Source organism: Panicum hallii, chromosome 7, assembly GCF_002211085.1.
Source record: "Panicum hallii strain FIL2 chromosome 7, PHallii_v3.1, whole genome shotgun sequence".
Classification (NCBI taxonomy): Eukaryota; Viridiplantae; Streptophyta; class Magnoliopsida; order Poales; family Poaceae; genus Panicum; species Panicum hallii.
Window position 1 is genome coordinate 27574395 of NC_038048.1, and position 15905 is coordinate 27590299.

Genomic DNA, 15905 nt, shown 5'->3' on the forward strand with positions numbered 1-15905 from the left:
AGAGCCGCCCAAGTGGCGTGATGTTCGCAGTAGGTGGTGCATGAGACATATCGGTGTAAACTTTTTCAGGCAATTCAAGAACAAGCACCTTATGGATATGTTTAAAAGGCTATGCAAGGAAACAAATCAGCAAAAATTTAACAAGCAGTGGCAGAAACTTGATGAACTGACCGGGAAGAAAAGAGCCGAGGACGCATCAAAAAACATAACTGCACAGGATGAAGCAGAGGCTTTGTGTCCTTTGCCAACAGATACTGCACGTACTCGCAGAAGGTCTGGGTCAGCAGTGAAAACCTTTTCTGAATGGATCGAGAATGAACCCAAGGAGAAGTGGGCGTTACTTTACGATACCGATGGTGCAAGGTACGGCATAATGACCACTAACTTCGCCGAGGTTTATAATTGGGTGCTGCGAGGTGTTCGTGGGCTTCCACTGGTTGCAATTGTGGAATTCATCGTCCGCGGGTGTACCGATTACTTTAGGGAGCGGTTCACTAAAAATCAGGTATTCATGCAAGATCCTGACAGAAATTTTGGGAAAATGGTAACAGAATATATGACTAAGAAGGCAGAAAGCGCCCGACTACACCACGTACGGCAATGTGGTACACAGGAGCTCAAGTTTGAGGCATCTCCTAAAGACAGAGCGCGACGTGGCATGAGACGTCAAACTCTTGTAAAGGAGTGCATTCTCAAGTTTGATGGAACTTGTTGTTGCTCATGCATGAGGCCCAAGTTGCTGCACTTACCTTGTTCTCATGTAATGGCTGCTTGTGCGGATATTCGACATCCTGTCGATATATATGTTTCCCACTACTTCAGAAAGGAGACAATTGCCAGCACCTGGCAGTATGAGATCTATGGGTTTCATTTGGTTGGATCGTTCACTGAGACAGCGAATCCTGTTATATATATTCCAGACCCAAGATCATCACGGGTTAAGAGCGGGCGCCGTCAATCACGGCGATTCATAATGATATGGATAAGTCAGAGCTCTGTCCGAGGATACAACGCTGCAGTGCATGTAATCAGATTCGACACACGTATAAACGTTGTCCAAACAATGATGCTGGCCCCAGTTCTGCTGAAGCTGGCCCTACAGGTGATGCTACAGATGGAAGACCTCCGGTTGCATCAAGGAGTGGGGGACGTCGCCGATCGAGTGCTAGTACGTCATCAGGCATCATTTAGTTGTAATTTTATTTGAACGTTGTTTGCTCATATGTAATATTTGCCGCGTTGAGATTGTATCAGACCTGGATGCGTATTTGTAATATTTGCCGCATTGACTGAAGATAGAATATTTGGATTCATGTATTTGTAATATTTGTAATGTTTGTTATCATATTATTTTATTTTTAATGGCTTCATGTATTGTACTATCGTAATATTTGGATTCTACGTTGCAAAATGGTATCGTTTAACCATCTTCGTACGAGTTTTACATACCGTAATCTTCTTCGTAAAATTAAATTAAAATTTTATATGCATACATAAGAGTATGGCGAATAACTCTTGTATTTGAAAAAAGTCTGAATTTTAAATAGTTTGTGAAACACAAATTCTAAGAAAATATAACAAAAACCATAACCAGGGGACCTCCCGCCCACTGGTCGGGCGGGAAGCCTTCCGCCCGCTGGCTGGGCGGGACGCCTGCTTCAGGGACCTCTTCGCGAATAAGAAACTTTTCTTATTCGCGAAGAGGCCTCTAAAATTTTTTTTTAAACCTCCCGCCCTATGGGTGGGCGGGAGGTCCCCGGCCCCACGTTTCCCGCCCGTTCAGTGGGCGGGAGGTACCCATTTTCCTAATTTCTCCCATCCGGCTCCCTTTTTCGAATTTTAATTTTTTTATCCCCTTTTTTAAAAAAACTCTCGCGGCTGGCTGTGTTGGGCTTTATATATTGTAGTTAGACTTGGGCCGGGAGCGGAGGGTGTGGTTATTGGTCACCAGAGGTGATAATTTCACCAACTGCACCTGTAGACTCCCCCACTAATTATATTTAATGGGCTGTCAGCCCAACAATCCAATGTATGGACCGTCTGCGCGCGCAACGCACTTCACGGTAAAAGAATCTATCCGCCGTACGATAATCATGATCATAGAGCATGCACTGTCCAATAAAAGCAAAATATTAGCAAAGTAAAAGTATATAAAATCGTGGCTTCATGTGCAACACACATTCAACATAAAAAAGTCATAAATCACAAACCGAGTATCTAAATTAAATTTCAATTTCACCATTATATTTCTTATGATAAGATCTTCAAATCAAGACCACACTTGATTATATTTGGATGAATATCTTTTACAATATATAAGATAATTAATTTTGACTATTACGAACAAATACTTTAACGACTAGAACAAAAATTGCTTTATATGAATAAAATAATTAAACAAGACGAACAAAATGGTTGCACATTGCGAACATTTGAAAACTATATATCACGAAAAAATAAGTTAACATCACGGAACAATTTAGTCCACAAATCAAAAAAATAATTTAATATAAAAAAATTAGTCTAAAAGATAAATAAAATATTATTTATATATGAGGAATAAATATGTACACAACACGAATAAATTATTTTTATATATGACAAAAGCGAAAACGACGAAAATTAGGAAGAAAGAAAATGCACAAATATTTATGAAAACTAAATAAAAAATAAGCAAATTAATTTAAAATAGGAAACCAAAATAGAATAAAGCATGTTGTATACAAAGAAAAGAAAAAAGAAAAGAAAGACTAAGTAAGAAAAGAAAATAAAAAAGGAAAAAAATTGTATAAAATAGGACAAACTAAGAGAAAATTATTAACAAATCAATAATGTGAGATTTAACCAAAAGGAAATAAAATAAAAAAGAGAATCATGTGGAAGAATAGAAAAATAAAAATAGTGAGGAAAGAAATATTAAAGAAGAGAAAACGAGCAGGAGAAAGAAAAAAGAAAAAAATACTACATCAATAACTAGCATGACCGGAGAGAAAGAAGAAAAGAAAATGAAAACTGTAAGAAGAAAAGCGAAGGAGAAATAAAAAGTATGGAAAAAATATTGCGCAGCAAAACTGCCACCGATGCAGCACGCATGCGTCAATTTGTCACGTGTGCATATGTAAGTGCAGCAAACTTGCCTAGTGTATGATGCTAGCATCAGCAACCTACCCATACGTAGCAGGATATGCGGGCCTGTTTGGCAGAAAAGTTATTGGCCGATTCTAGGTGGGATTTTTTCGGATGATAGAATTACGATTTGTTGCACAAGCAATGTATAGTTCCTCCGGGAAGTGGATCCGAAGTATAGAGGGCCGACTATATGAATCCAATGCAACATGGTCAGTAATATTCAAGCTTAGAATTTTTCTTTCTTTAAATCACGACTAGTTTGTTTTTATAAAGCTCATATATTATAACTTATCCGTTGAAATGTGGCTGGAGAGCATCCTTCAGCGAAAATACATTTGCAATCTAAGACAATTTCGTGATGAATAATTTCAATCTAAATATGAATGTCGGGCAGAATAAGTTGATATAGAGTGTGTCTTGAGTGTAAGAGAAGTCACGATGTGGTGTTACCATGTTAGTAAACACAAAATGTGCCTTACAAGTGCTTAAAAATTTCAGCAAAAATATGGGTACATAAAGCAACAATCATCTGAGACCATGTAAAGTTTAAGTTTAAATAAAACTTGTATACAAGGTAAAAAAATGATACTAGCCTATGATTGAACCATTGCTTGAAGATTCGACAACCGATATAACGGTAGTTATATGTCCTAAGAATACGCATCCTTACTTGACTGTTTAGACTCTCAAATTATTACCCCATACGAGAATCTAGTGCTTTAGGATTAGCTAACATAATTCAATGGCTTCTTGGCCCTGTTTGTTTACGATTTTGAGCGGCTTCCTATAAGAAAAATCAAGCCACCCTCCAAAATACCATGATTCTGTCTGATTCTATGGGAATCGATTTTCTGGAGAACGAGCAAAACAACGTGCTCGAGAAATCACTGCTGGCTGACGTTTGTGGCAGAATCCCACCGATTGTGTGCACTGTCAGAATAATGTAGGCTATGCAAATCTGATTAAAAAGTTTCATGAAAGGACCAAGAAGCAGTACACACAGGTGCAAATGAAGAATAGGTTTGAAGTGGATGTAAACATAATGGAAAACTCTGAACATGAGGGCACTGGTTTGGGCAGGAATTCTTTATCTGGATGCATTAGTGCTGATGATGATTGGTTTGGGCAGGAATTCTTTATCTGAACATGAGGGCACTGTTTATCTGGATACAATTGTCAGCTTCTTTCTTTCTATAATAGCAATTACCACATTATTTATTTTTGAAATATATATTTGTTCTATCAAAACTTTAGGCTCTGCCAGATTGTATTAAGTTTAAACATGCACCACTTGAGCATGAAGATGATCTCCGGATCATGTTTCATTCAATTATTTGTACAAATGAGAGCTCATTTGACCCAGAGGCTGCTAGAGATGTGTGTACAGGTGAAGGTGATGGTAACACTGCAGGTGAGGATGCTGTTGATGGTGAGACATAGGAAGGGGATCTTACACCCATGTCCTCTCACCCATCGTTCAGATGCAACACGGGAAAGAGGCCAGCCAATGATTCTCCCAAGAAAAAGAAGAAGACTTTGAAAGATCACTACACGAAACGATTGGTTCAAGCATATTAGTTGAAGGCTAAGAGTAGTTCTGCAACTTCTCCTACTGTTGATCTAGATAGAGTTGAGATACGTCACATGTTGAATTTGGTAATTCAAGACAGGGTGGAAGAGTGTAGTGATTAACACTTTTACGCCACACAACTTCTTCATAAAAAAAGAGAGAAGAATCATAATGTCTTTATCATGTTGAAGGTACCTAATGGTAGATTGAACTGGCTGAGGAGAGCATAGGAGGAGAGGAAGCGTTAGTGTGTAGACTACTATTATTTCCTTTTATGATATGTCTTTTCGAACTTTTTATGTTCTATGCCTTATTTGTTTAATAATGGGACACCCTTTGTTTATTTACTGAAACCATTGTGGTTTATTTATGTAATGAGACCACTTTTTTTTTTGTCTATTTTCACTTAGGGATGATTATGATGATGTATGCGGATGAGCTCTTCTAGTCAAAATGAAGACTTACGTGATGATTTTTGTGCCAATACACAAAATGTTAACCGTGGTGACAACAGTAGTGAAGATGATTTCTTGCATATGCTGCTATGGAATGTATGAACCATCATGGAGGCTCAGGTGTAACACCCAATAGAAAAAAAGGAGAAGAAGAGAAAGTTCATCCGGCCCATCTTCTCTCTCTCTTTCTCTCTCATTCTCTCTCTCTCTTCCTCTCTCGGTCCAGCCCAACTCTCTTTTCTTCTCTCCCTCCCTTCCTTTCCTACGCTCGGCCCAATCTCCCGCTTAGCCCAGCTTCCTCCCCGGCCCGATCCGTCCCTCTCCCTCCTGCCGCTGAGGTGGGATCCACCTATCAGAGCCTTCTTCCACCTCAGGCCGCCCACCTTCCCACGGCGCAATGCCGCCGGCCACCCCTCTCCCGCGCCTGCTCGTCTCCCTCCCTGTGCACCCGCCGCCCTCTTCAATGCTCTTGACGAGCCGCCACACCCCATCGCCTTCCCTCCTCCCCCAACCAGTAATGGCTGCTGCCATTTCTGCGTTCATGGCTAGCACCCGAGCGCCTCCGTCCCCTGGCTGCATGCCTTCCCTCTCCCCTCCCTCGGCCTATATAAGGTGCACCGAGCCCCGCCGTCCACCCTGCCTTTCGTCCCAGCTCGTGCCTCGCTCTTCCTCTCGCTCGCGTCACCACCGTCGCCAAGCTCTCGGGCTTGCCGTCGATTCGCCGTTCCACCACGTTCTAGTCGCCCACAACTACTGCCGGAGCTCCGTGTTGTGGTGAGGACCACCGCAGCCCCCTTTTCCGTCTCTCTCTCTCTCTCTCTCTCTCTGTCTCTCTCTCTCTCCCTCGCCCGCAATTGCTCGCCCGGGCAAGCTCCTCCGCCCACGATCTGCGTTCCGTCAGCGACCGCCCTCTTTGGCCGCTGCACTGCAGCATCGACCCCTCCATCGCGTTCCCCATCACCTCCTCTCTCTCCCAGGCCTAACCGTGCTCAAAACCGAGCACCGGAGCGCCATTTTCGGCCAACTCCGGCGAGCTGCCGCTAGCCGCCGCCTGCTCCCGCCTGCGTCGCCGCCCGAGCCCCCCCAACCGGCGCTGGCCGTCAGATCTTGATCCGACAGGTCGGATCAGTTCTGACCTGAGTCAACTCCCCCTCATACTGGTCAATCCTGGCACTTTTGCCAAAGAACCCCCTATCTTTTCCAAAATCAAGCCGCAGTCCACCACCGTTCAAAAGTAATTCCAAAGTAGTCCTCTCTTTTCTGTTTTAGTCCCTGATCTTTCTAAAAATAGAACCCGCCATCCAGCCCTCTCTATTTTCAAGTCTAACCCCTATATTTTAGGTTTAATTGGGTTCTAGCCCTTGGTTTCTTTCAGTCTAGCCCCTGGAAGTTCAAATTTTTCACAAATAAATCCCTTGAACCATGTTTTAGCCATACCTTTAGCATTTCTCATCCGTTTTCATCAATTCTTGTGCTCACGCGATTCTTGCATCATGCTCTATAGCTTTATCACCTTATCTTGCTCTGTTTGCACTGTTTGTTGTGCTATTTCTTATTTGTTATATGTTTTGCTTGTGTGATCGTATAGACGACGCGCCGTTCGAGGAAAGTCAAGAGCAGCAGTTTGAGGAAGTGACACATCAGTTTGGTGAGGAAGGTAAGTGGCCTTCTCCACCTGCATATTCTGTTTTGTCCCAGTAATAGCATGATAATTCACTTTACTTTATTGTTGTATTGCATAAACTTGATGGGATACCTGCTAAGGATTTTCCTAGTTCTTTCACCCAAGCCTTGAAAACCAGATTTAATCTTTTATTGGGTAGAAATGCTTAGTTGCTTAACTTTGGAAATAGTGTTGTCACAATCTTTTGAAGAATGTTAATCATGTCTTTTGTTGTTATACCTGGATAATTTATAAGATCACTTTATTTAATTGGAATATGGAGAACCACACAAGAAAACCGTACAACCATAATTGTCACACTGTTCTGATCTTATCTGAATAATTAGGCATATGGTTAACTGATAGCCTTACCGAAAGGGCAAGGAGAGGGTCGGTGTTGGGGTATAGCTTGGCCCTCCTGGGGTAGTAGCCTTTGCTAAGGTGCTGACCACTTGGGAGGGTTATGGTTCACACCACTACTGAAACTCTAGCGGGATATCTAGTTTTCTATATGTCTTTGTAAAGGCTTCATAGTGAACCTCTCGCCACTCACCTCGGAAGTGTTTAAGGGCCTTGCAAACCCAGGCGATTCAGGGGAACACGATTTGTGGTGAAAGTGTACAACTACAACTGATATATTAGCTGTGCTCCTGGTTACAATCGGCTTGGACCCTCACATGGTAATCGAACTTAAAGAATAACTTAATCTGTGGTTCCTTGGTTTTGCTATAATGTTGTTTTCTTTATGCTTAAGTGGGTTGGTATAAACTTATACCTAGATAACAGGTGCTTGCTAATAAAATATGATCAACTAAGAATGCTAACTGCTATGACCCAGCCTCTCTTTGATGGCCTTGCATCTTTCCCCCATTTGCTGAGTACCAACGATAAGAGTACTCACCCTTGCCTAACTACTGTTCAGAAGAGAATGTGGAAGTGGAACACTACAGCGACTTCGAGGACTTCTAGGCATGCGTTCACCAGTCAATCGCCTGTGGAAGAAGCTTTGTTACAGATGTCATTTAGGATTTTGGTGAAACGCTTAAGACCTTTGTGTCTATTTTATTCGGAGTTTAATAATGTTATTTTACTCTCTTGTTTATATTTCGAACATTGTCTTTGATATATTCACTTATGACGTCTGTCATATGTGTGTAAACTTGATCCTGGCGCATATATAAGATGCATGTAGTTTCTTTCTGAAACTGGGTGTGACATCAGGTATAGTGAAGAAACCTAGGAAAGTATCACTTATGATGTGATTTCAGTGGCTATAGAAGCAACTAGAATATAGTAATGATTGTTATGACATGTTTACAATGAGGAGGACTTTCACCGACTGCATAACAATTTAGTAAATGACTATGGCTTGCAATCAAGTAGAGGAATTTGTAGCATGGAAGCCTTGGGATTGAACATATGGGCATCTGGTGCACCACAATCTTTTAGATAAGTTAAGAATAAGTCTAAACATTCCCTGGAAAACGTTAGTAGAAAGTTTGCTTAGGTACTAGAAAGTTTTGCTCATCCCGGAGCTAGTGTTAGTGAGTTCTTGTATGCGTGTGCGATTAATCCCTCGAGTGTGAAGACTGATGATCCTCTAACCCTTAAACTAAGAATTATGTGGGAATGTTTGTGATGTAATGCTTCTTTGATTGTGTCCATCGAGGCGTAAAGACTCATGCTCTGCGTTTGAAAAATGTCTCCCCCCTCCCTAGTATTTTGTGACTCGGAGCTTGTTTTGGGCAACTGAGTTTGTTGTACTATAGACTTTCATCGCAATAGAGACTTGGCACCTATTTTAATTAGGAAAAACATCTCCCCCCTTCCAAGTCTCTTTTGTGCGAAGGTTGCGTGGTAGCTGTGGTGTAAAGTTTTGACTGTTGGTCGATGCTGCAATGAAGACTAAAAAGGTTTTGGGTTGAGGAAAAACATCTCCCCCCTTCCTAGTCTTTGTTGGAAGGCTACCGTCTTTGCGCTTGAGTGCTTACTGTTTTGGAACCAAGGGTGTTTTGGCTTTAATAGCTTTAGGTTCGATGGCCCTTGGCTTATTAGTGCTTTTCGTACTTTTTAGTACCTAGTGTCAACTGGTGTATGTATATTATGTTTTTCGTGCAGTCGTTTGCTTCGAGTCATAATGTCATACAACCTTTGTGACTCGGAGGTTACAGTGCGCGGGGAAAATATTTTGCCCTTTAGTTTTGACCGCCCCTTGGCTTTAGTGCTTGTTGTGATATTATTTTTCGAGCCGAAGGTGTTTTGGCTTTGATGTCCCTTGGCATTTTAGTGCTTGTTGCACTTTTCTTTTTGAGCTGAAGGTGTTTTGGTTTCGAAGCCACCTAGGGTCGAGAGCCCCTTGGCTTTCAAGTGCGTGTTGCACGTTATTTTAGTCGAAGGTGTTTTGTCTTCGAAGCCCCTTGGGGTTGACAGCGTCTTGGCTTTCAAGTGCACGTTGCACTTTTCTTTTTGAGCCGATGGTGTTTTGGCTTCAATGCCCTTAGGTTTGATAGCCCCTTGGCCTTTTAGTGCACGTTGCATTTTTTATTTTTGAGCTAAAGATGTTTTGGCTTCGATACCCTTAGGTTCGATAGCCCCTTGGCTTTTTAGTGAACATTGCACTTCTTAGATAAGTACGCAAAGCTTGGGAGGCATGCGAGCTTTGCTAACTTACATAGCTGTAGCCTTCGTAAGGCGATAGTCGATATTCGCAGCACTGTTGCTTCGGGGGTCAAGTTTGGGGAAAGTAACTCTTTATTCATTTGGAAAGTTATTACATCAGATCCGCCTCGCTAAAAATCTCACCGCCAATGTGGAGTCCCCTTTGTGAGGAAAAGAGTATGGTCCTTAAAAGTTTACAAGGAAAACAATGTAGACTACCAAGCTTGGGTCTGTTTATAGTTCTATAGCCCAGGCTTGTTACAAGGGTCATAGATGTAGTATTTCTTTAGGCTATCAACATTCTAAGAATGCTGCAGCTCATGACCTTCACTATCCGCCAAGTAGAAGGAGCCTGATCTGTAGCTTTTCACCACGAGGAATGGACCGTCCCACTTGGCGTGTAGCTTTCCAATGGTTTCAGTGTTGGGCTTCCTCTTGAGCACCCAATCACCTACTGATATGTCTCTTCTCACTACCTTTTTGTCCCTCCATTTTTTTGTTTCTTGTTTACACTTGCTTAGGTTGTTTGTTGCTTGTAAGATATCAAGCTCAATTAGGTCAGCTTCGTTCGAAGGATGTGTTTCGTTCTCTTGTGACTGGGCCCGTAGGCTTTTGATTTTGAGCTCTTCTTGGCTCATAGCTTCTGCTCTGTAGAGTAATCTGAATAGAGTGAACCTTGTTGTTCTGGACTCGGAGGTATTGTGTGACCATATAACCTTCGGGAGTTCATCTATCCATTTTCCCTTCTTTTGATCGAAGAGGCATTTTTTGATGCTAGAGAATATTAGCCCATTTGCTCTTTCAACTGCCCCGTTGGATTGCGGGTGATAGACAGAAGTGAACATGACCTTCGTGCCTATGCTATTATTGGTATGCCATTATTGGTGACCTCCAGCGTTCGCTGAAAATTGCATTTATTTGTGCTGAAGTTTCTTTCTTTTGCTTTACCAAAGGTTGTGTGATTTCTTCATAGAAAACATCTGATGGCAATGGTTGTTTTCTGGCTGCTGCTTTCGCCAGTTTTTCTGCTTCACCATTCAATGCCCTTGGTATGTGCTCGACTGTGAAGCCGTGGAAGTGTTTTCTCCATGACCCTTACTACCTCCAAGTATTGTACCATTTCTGGGCCTTGGGCTTCAGATTCTTTCTCGACATGATCTGTAATGACCTTCGAGTCAGACTTTATTGTGAAGTTTGGGTGGCTGAGAGCCTTCATCTTGCAGAGCCCCAGCAGTAGAGCTTCGTACTCAGTTGTGTTGTTTGTGCTTGGATCTGGCTTGGAGAAGTTTAGGCGAGCTGCATACCTTAAGTTGACCACCGAAGGTGACTTGATAATGGCTTAGACCCCTACACCATCTTTGCACTAAGCTCCATCGCAGTACATGGCCCAGGGCTCTATAGGTGCTTCTGCTTTGTAGGTTGGTGATGTCCAGTTTGCAATGAAATCTGCTGGGACTTGAGACTTGATTGTGCTTCTTCTTTCAAAATCAACATAGTACTCTGAGAGCTCCGAAGCCCATTTGCTTATTCTTATCGAAGCTTCTCTGTTGTTGAAGATATCATGTAGTGGTTGATTGGTGACTACCATGATTCTGTGAGCTTCGAAGCAATGGTGAAGCTTCCTTGATGATATGATGATAGCATATGCAATTTTTTCGAGCTCCAAGTAGAATAGTTTGGAGCCCGTGAGTGCCTCCGAAACAAAGTATACCATCACTTGTCTGAGGGATCCTTCGATCTCTTTTTCCAGCACAAGTGCTGCACTGACTGGTAAGTGTGAAGCTGAAATGTATAGTAGGAGTGTGTCTTTTTGATCTGGTGTTGTCATCTTGGTCATTTTGGTGAGACAGTCTTTAAGGGAATTGAAGGCTTCCCTTTGTTCTTCTCCCCAATCAAACTTGCTAGCATTGTGAAGGACTTTGAAGAATGACAAGCTTCGATCCGCGGAGCGAGGGATGAATCTGTTCAGGGCTGCTATTCTTCCTATAAGCTTCTGCACATCTCGAATGGATTGTGACTCTTCCATGCTGGCCAATGCTTTCATCTTGTCTGGGTTGGCTTCGATGCCTTTGGTGGAGACAAGGCATCCTAGAACTTTCCCTTTGTGTACTCTGAAGATGCATTTTTTGGATTTAAGCTAAGGTTCGCAGCTCGGAGGTTGGCAAAGGTTTCTGCTAGATCTGCTACATGATTTTGCCTTTTGTTGCTAGTTACAATAATGTTGTCCACATAAGCCAATACATTTCTTCTCAGTTGGGGGGCCAGGACTTCCGAGGACATTCTGGAAAATGATTGTCCGGCATTTTTGAGACCTTCGGCCATTCTGACGAAGCAGTAGGTGCCGAAGGGGGTAATAAAGCTTGTTTTTTCCTCATCTTCCTTTCTCATCCAGATTTGATGATATCCAGAGAAGCAGTCCAGGAGTGACATGAGCCGACTGTTGGCCACATCATCAACCACTCTATCGATTCTTGGGAGCGGGAAGTCAACCTTCGAGCATGCCTTGTTCAAATCAGTGAAGTCTATGCAGATACGACACTTCCCATTTTTTTCTTGATCGGCACAGTGTTTGCCAGCCATGTTGGGTACTTGACCTCTCTGATGATGTTGGCATCTAGCAGCCTCTGAACCTCCACTTTAACTGCTGCGACCTTTGTCATCAGACATCTTCCGTAGTTTTTTCTTCTTGGGCTTGATTGAAGGGTCAATGTTGAGTCTATGTTCGATGATGTCCCTGCTGACATCGTGAAGGTCACTGGCGGACCATGCGAACACATATTTGTTTTTGCACAAGAATTCAGGGAGATCATTCTCCTCTGCTTCCTCTCGTTTTGCAGTTATTGTCACCATGTTGCCAGGCATATGCTTGTCGAGGAGGACTTTTTCTATCTGGCAGTCATCCTTGAAATTTTCCTTCTCCTTGTTTCTTATGGGATCTAAGAATGGCGGAGGTTGGGTGTTTGCTTCGACGTGATGCATGTTTCTTTGACCTGGGGAGACATCCCTCTCTATATCTCTAGCCAGTTGCTGGTTGCCGTGGACTATGATAATTCTTTTGGCTGCACGGATCTTCATGCAAAGGTACAGCTGGTGTACGATTGCTTTGAACTTGTTCAGGAATCCTCGCCCAAAGATGGCGAGAGAAGGGTAGTTCATCTCCACTGCACCTTTGCATGATATTTTCCATCCTTGGGTTAGTTAGGTCCCCGAAGGGTATTGGAAGTGGGATTTTTCCCAAGGTTGACTCTTTTACCTCTATTAGTGGAATTCCTACTGGCTGTAGGAGGTTTCTATCAATGTTCATCTTGTCGAAGGTGCTGGAAAAGATGATGTCAGCAGAACTACCGGTGTCCACAAGGATTTTTCCAATTGACCATCCCTGAATATTTGCCTCTATGACCATGGCATCTGAGTGTGGGTAGCTGATGAGATTGATGTCTTGCTTAGAGAAGGTTATTGGCATGTGTGACCATTGAGTTTTGACCACCGGGCCGTCTACTAGGATGCTGTGGACTTGTCTGAAGTAGTCACACCTGTACCTTTTGTTCTCGAGCTCCAGCGAGGATCCGCCGACTATGGGCATTATCATACCGAAGGTAGGCAAGGCATTTTGGGTGTTTGGCTTTTCTTCTTTGGGAGCAGGCATCTGCGGAGGTGGGGGTAGCTCTTCTTTGGGTGTTTGGTGTGGAGCGTGGTTAGCAGCTTGCGAAGGTGCTCAGCTTGTGGATTGAAGGGGGTTCTACCAAGGGAACGGGTGTGGCTGGTAGTTGTAGCTTGGGTTTGGGGAGAAGGATGGGAATGAAGGTTGTGGTGCCCAGGTGGTATGGCTGACCAGTTTTTGGGCATTCTTTTCTGCCTCCATTCTCTCTAAGGTTTTTCTTTTCGGGGCAATAATTGGTTGTGTGGTCCGAGTCTCTTCCATGGAAGTGACAGAAGAACTTTTTAGATTCGTTGGGGTTGTTGTTTTGATGCGAGGGGTCCTCGGCCGCGGCCCCGGCCTTGACCTCTTCCTCTAGCTCTATTGGATCGCCCTCCTCGATGTGAGGGTTGATCGAAGGTGGTGCTTTGTTGGGTCGGTGGTGGGGTGATGAAGGGATGGATGTGCTGTCGGTCGAAACCCACCGGCGAGCAGCGACAGGCAACACGAGGAGCTGGGAGGCTCCCGGGATTGTTGGTAGGCCCCGGTCCCTCGGTCAACGGCCCAAGATCCGGCACACGTCCTGGCTTCTGGGTTGCTAGGCGTGCCACCTGACCTTGTACCTGATCAGGAAGGTGTTATATATTAGTTTCCTGCATGCACAGACACGTATAAACATTAGTCCTGTGGCAGAACCAACCTGAATTACACCAGCTCAAGTACGTGAGTCCACTCTTGAGGGCTCCAACGTGCTTCAAATGGTATAATCCCTTGGCCTGTTGGGTAACGTCCCGATAAACCACCGAATGCAGGATCAAACAAGGTACCTCGCATGAAGGCGAGTCCAGAGATACAAATGCTATCACATTTTACATCACAAGCAGGTATATTACATGAGTGTTTAAAAGTAACATCAGTTCCCAACGAAGGGAAATTATTACAAAACAGTTTAAGTTTCAAGTCACGGCAGCGGAGTTTAAAACACGGGCACTGTACATGTCGTCAGTACAGATATCATGCTAGCCCTGGCATGATATCACTCGGTGAGATCTGTGTTGGCTGGGGACGGGTCCCATTCCACGGACCAACCATCAGGCGGAGGGTAAGGCCATGGCATAGGCAGAGCGGAGTCGTCAGGGGGATTACCTGAACAAAAAGTCACAATGCAAGACTGAGTATGCTAATACTCAGCAAGGCTTACCCGTTCATTGTATACTTAGCCATGTAACTAGACTTATGATGGCTTTACTGGTTATGGGTAAAGTTTTTAGCTGAAAAGCAACAAAGAGTGGATCCTTAATTTCAAATTTTAGCTTTCCAGTTCTACGTAATTAATTATTCTAGATAAGCACCTATAACTATTCAAGCATGGTAGAATCTTTAGCCAAACATCATCTTTGATAACCATAGAATTTCTCTTGTTACTCTATGTGGTAAAGGGATCAAGCAGTCTCAATCTCCGCGAGAAACGGATGATTCCTGAATTGAATTTCAACCTTGCAAGGTAAACCTAACTCACACGCTTAGAACATCCAACAATTGTCCCGAAGCAACCGTTTGCCTTTCATTCTGACTCGTGGATTAGATCCACCACAAGAGACTGCAGGACCATACGCACATCCAATGTGCAGGACGTATGTCTTTAGCGCGACTACATGACCATACTCTTGGTTGCCCTGCAACACGTATTCCCACACGTCAAAGCGAGTAACATGAAAAACCAAATACGAGTGGTGGGAGGTATGTCCACTCCTCGGGCCGATTGGTTACTAGGCTTACTGCTTACCATATTTCGCGGCATGTGGCTAGTACTTTCAAACGCTTAACCACCACTACCACACACTGCGACCTTAACCAAATTCACCAACACAGACGGGGTATCATCTCAACCATGATACTTCACATAAATCCCGTCCGTCATCCTTATAGTGATAACAGGAATATAAACATTGCAACTCCTATATCGCGCGAGTGACAAGAAATCACCCGACTTCTACCAGTCCTATTAGCATAGCGGCTATTCGAACTCAAGTGCTAATATTCAATACATTGGTTCCTAGGAAAATGCAACTAGGGTTTCTCATACAATTCCTAAGAACTTAATGCATAGATAGGTATAAATAATATAGATTGCAGTGTAAATAAAGTAGGGGTTATGTCCGGGGCTTGCCTTCTTGCGTGGGGTTGGGGTCAGTAGTGTCAAAGTTTTCCGAACTTTGGTTCGGAGCTTCAGTTAAATCTCCGACGGCGTTCCCGGGGTCTTCAGAAACTTCCACTCCTTGATCCGGGATCAGCTCGTAGTCTCTGTCGGCGAGAGTAGTCGAGTCTATATGATATGCAAATATATAGTTTAAGGGATGCATATATTTTTATTTTATTTCACGATAAAGTTGCAATCCAACGAAAATATAAATTTACTCATCATACATATCGTATTCTTCTCCACTGGGCAGTCATTTATCGGGTGTAAATTAATTTAGTTAGCTTCATTAGGCAACATGCCCAAATAAGCTACTATAGCATTGGATTGAAATTTTTATTAGCTATAGATTAAGCTATGCCTAAGTCATTGCAAAGTTATCAAGATTTTATTTCTATAGAAACTAAGCCACAAGGATAATTATTAATAGAGTTAATTTAATAGGTCTATTTAGATCTATATATATACATGCAAGACTTTATCCTAGATTTTTGTGCATAGGTTATATTACTCAAGTCTAATATTTTAAAATAATTTCATGATTTTTGAACCTTTAAATCCATAGATATTAAATATGCAAGGTTAAATAGGCA